Genomic DNA, 4,673 nt, shown 5'->3' on the forward strand with positions numbered 1-4,673 from the left:
GATATCTACACATAATGACATATATTCACATTAGTTCATAAATAACACTAGTCAAACTGGTCACACCAGTCAATCACATGAATCACAAGAATTATACCTGCTCTTTACATCATTGTACAAGTCTTCAAACTCATTGATCGTGTAGGCTGCTGCACATTTAAAGAACAATTTAGTGACAGTCTCACCATTTGAACCCTTTCTTCTTGTGCCTCTGTTAACGTGCACTTTTAAATTCTGTGCTATGTGCCTTGCACAAAAGCCGTGTTGCGCTTGCTTGTATACATCTCTCACAGCTTTGATTATACTTTTATGTCGGTCAGATAACACAACTACATCAGGACCATCCGGTATTACTTCGCTTAACCTTGTCATAAACCACAACCATGAAGCATCTTTCTCTCTATCTATCACACCCCAAGCTAGAGGATATTGGTGATGATCACCATCTTGGGCGGTTGCCACGATCAATGCTTCCTTATATTCGCTCGTCAGAAATGTTGCATCAACAGCAACCACTTTCCGCATATACTTCCATCCTTTTATAGTTGCACCCAGGGCGATGAAGAGGTATTTGAAAGTTTTTTTATCATCTTCCAAATGAAGACTCACCATAGTCCCAGGATTTCTTTCCCTCAACATGTGCAACCAACCAGGAAGCCTACTGTAATGTTCAACATGACTACCACGAATCTCATTTTCAGCACTGTGCTTTCCTCTCAATGCCATCATATACGATACACTCGCACCGTATTTGACTTTCACCCATTCTACTATCTCTTTTGCTGTGGGAGTTTCAAGCGCACCGGCATACTCTTCCTTTAAGTAATCTCTAACCAACTTCGCTGAACCTTTTGTAGCTTTTTCTGATTCAGATACAGGTCTGCAACTATGAACGGGATTATGTGATCTTACACTAAAACGCGCGGAATTCTGAATCGCTGCGATGCGTAACTTCCATGCACATCCCGATTTATAAAACTTGCATCTTAATTCCCACAACTTCTTGTCAGATTTCACTGTAGCATAACCGAAACAAGCCTTAACTGCGCCTTTCCGTACATATTCCTGAGCTGCTTCCTTACTATCAAACTCATAACCAATACTTATATTCAATCCATCCGTAAAATTGAATACTGAAAGAGAAAACGATGTGTCCTCCACAGCTACCATAGCCAACTTATTCTCACCATCACCATCTCCATCACCACAATCAACTTTGTTGGTTCCACATGCCATATCAATTGCATGTCCCTCTTTTAAAACATTTGCATGTTCTTCATTCATTTCATCTTCTCCTCGAACAATAATATGCTCATCATCCGAATCATCAATAAGTTGTATCGTATTACTTGCACCTTTACTCTTGAAATCAGGACTCTGAATCATATTGGTATTATAACCTGCATAAAGCACAGCCCCATATGGTCCAACACCAATACCAACACCACTAACGGAATCCGGAATGTATTGCACAACAAATTCTTGTCCACATTGTCTTCTCAAATTTACTGTTTCAATCTCCACGTGAAGCATGCTTCTTCCTCCGTTTATTTTGTCCATGAGATAAATAAACACTTGCTTGTCATTCGATATGTATATCGGCTCACTATTTCCTTTTATAATCGGTAGATAACTTAACTGGATATTTGCTTTATCTTTGTCCACCTTCATATCAGAATATAACTCATCAACAAGATGTCTGTATGTCAAATCTGTCGGAGGAAAAAGGAATATCACGCCCTTGGCATCTTTAACTTTTCCTTCCCATTCATAATCCCCACTCGCATTTATTGTCCACTTGCCACCACACTTATAATAAATAATCGTCATTTTTTCATCACATGCATCCATTATGTCTGTACAAAATAAACACAAAATGATAAGACTGGTAAGATAAATTTTACTAGTTTGACGAGTTTGACCAGTTTGACCAGATTAGGGAGTACGACCGGTTTGACGAGTCTGACCATTTCTTTCAGAGGAACTCCAGTTGGACGAATATGACTAGTTTCATCAATTTGACGAGTTAATTTAGTCAGTTTAACTGATATATATGTTATATTTCACTCATATATATCATATGTATCAAATATTACCACGAAAAACTATAAACCCTAAATGCCCAAAATATATGTCGGATTTAAAAAAAAACTTACCTATTAATGAGATCTACGCTTATTGGATGAGATTCTTGGAGATTTCAATTGTTTTTCACAGTAAATTTGCCCAAAAAAACGCGTTGGAGAAGATAAACTCGAAGAGAGAGAAGGAGAGAGAAGGAGAGAGATTGAAGAGAGAGAACGCGATGTGGAAGCCAGGCGGGAAACAACGGCAAAGAAGAGAGAGAAAACGGAAAAATAGAGATCTATATTTATTTATTTTTATATATTATAATTATATAAATAATTAAAGGGTATTTTAGAGAATCTACATTTACAAGGGTATAAATGATGTTGGCGTTTTTTTTTTTTAGGAAGGGTATCACTTGAAGTGAGATGTATCATTTAAGGGCATTTCTGCAATTGCCCCTTTTAAAACGTGGGCGGCTTTAGTTGCCCTCGCCTTTTTTTAAAAAAAATATTTGTTTTAATTGGGCTTAGGCCCATTTTGTTATAATCCACCCCCTTAAATTGAATTCATCCTCTAATTCGAATTGAACTTAGGTAGAGATTTTTAGCGAAAAGGTAGGGGTAGTGATCAGACATTTTCTTCTCAGATTCCCACGTTATATCTGTTACTCCCTAACTCCGCCACATGACTTTTACCAGAGGAATCTCTTTATTTCACAGTTTCCTCGTCTTGTAGTCCACGATTTGTATAGGTTCATCTCGAAAACGAATATTGCTGGTGAGTTCAATCTCTTATGGTTGTAGAATATGTGAAGGGTCGGTCATATATCCCGTAACATTGACAGGTGGAAGATGTTGTGGATATCACCGAGTTCCGGTGGTAATTTTAAGCGATATGCTACAGCTCCTACCCTTTCGATCACTGCATATGAGATTAAAGTCATGACTCTTGTCCATGTGACAATCTCATGCGGGTCATCTAATACTTCATTCCAAAATAGTACCCATGATTGTGATATGTATCCAATACACTTGATCATCTGTATTATCAACCATCACACCGCATGCTAGTCTTATTGTATTATCATTCCCACATTAATACAAGACTATGGAATTTAGGATCGTTCATAACGAACCATGGATTTTCTTATTCATCAAATATGCAAAACGAATAAAGAAAAGAACATTAATTCATTTAACCAAAATCATGAATCTGTCAACACAAAATGTCTCGGTACTCATATCGTAAAGCAACATATAGAGCACCTAAACCAACATATACGAATATGCCATTGGTTTCTAAACGTTTTCCATACACTTTGTTTTCACCTTTGGACCCAAGATTGTGCTTAGTTTATGCTTTCAAACTCTTGCATTGAATGAAATTTTGTGTTTCATGTTTATCTCCCATCTTTCTTGAATGAATCTTTAGGAGAACCTAGATTTATGAATTGCGTGATGCAATTGTTTGAGTTTGATTGCTAGAGGTTGATGAATGGTGTTTAATGCTTCTCATTGGATGAAAATCTTGTGGGTAGAATTTAAAATTGTTATTTCCATGGAGACATGGGTTCTGTTGGGGTTTTCGAGATCTCTAAACATGTATTCATAACGGTTTCTAGGGTTCCAACTTTGGGTTTCACGCAGCGGAATATATAAAACGAAACTCAATCAACAGAACTTGCATATAATGATAAAGGTATCGATATACCAATCTGATTCGATCTAAGGACCTATCACAAACAGTGAAATCAAGCGCTCTCTACAGATAGTCCACACTCACGGACTTGCGTCTGTTAAAACGCGATCTGGAGGTCGGGAACGAAAACCGAGACACTCCCCGGGAGAGAGAGACTGTAATACCCCGAAACCCGAATCGAATATTTAATTATTTTGAAAATAAATAATTAAATGGAGATGTCGGAAATCACCAAAAATAAATAGTACAGTGCCGGGAAGAGGTGCGAAGATCGTCACGCGCGGAAAGGACCGAGAAGAAATGAAAAAAAAAAAGAAAAAAAACAAGGTTGGTCCGCCGGACCAGGACTTGGTCCGGGGTGGACCAACCTACTCAGTCAGAGCAAAACCGTGCTGAGCGGACTTGGAGAATTTCAAAAAAATAAAATAAAAGTACTCCCGGTCCGACGAACCAGGAAGTTGATCCGGCAGACCGGGAATCGACAGAACTAATACGTGTGTATCGAGTCTAGAATTTATAACCCGATTCACAACTCACCGCAAGGATACGGATCGTCGTAACACGGGGTCGAACACAAGGACCGGTAGCTAAATCTAAACCCTAATCGAAACCAAATCAAAGCAAGAAAGTGGAAGTTTCATAGTAGAAATATGTGGAATGAATGGAAAATAAGGAAGAAAAGCAATAAAAACGAGTAAACTATCAATCTAGGATGACTACGGGTATCGGGATCGTATTCGCGTGTATGGGTATTTACTAAGCATGCGAGAATAACGACATCGTACTTGTATTCGGTAATCATCAAGCAACAAGAATAGAGAATTCACCTCTCGGCCTACTAACTCACTACTTAGAATAACTCGTCAATCTCTCGATCTATTCAAGTTAACCCTAGATGCATGAAG

Source organism: Tarenaya hassleriana, unplaced genomic scaffold, assembly GCF_000463585.1.
Source record: "Tarenaya hassleriana unplaced genomic scaffold, ASM46358v1 Cleome110, whole genome shotgun sequence".
In the NCBI taxonomy this organism is placed as follows: domain Eukaryota; kingdom Viridiplantae; phylum Streptophyta; class Magnoliopsida; order Brassicales; family Cleomaceae; genus Tarenaya; species Tarenaya hassleriana.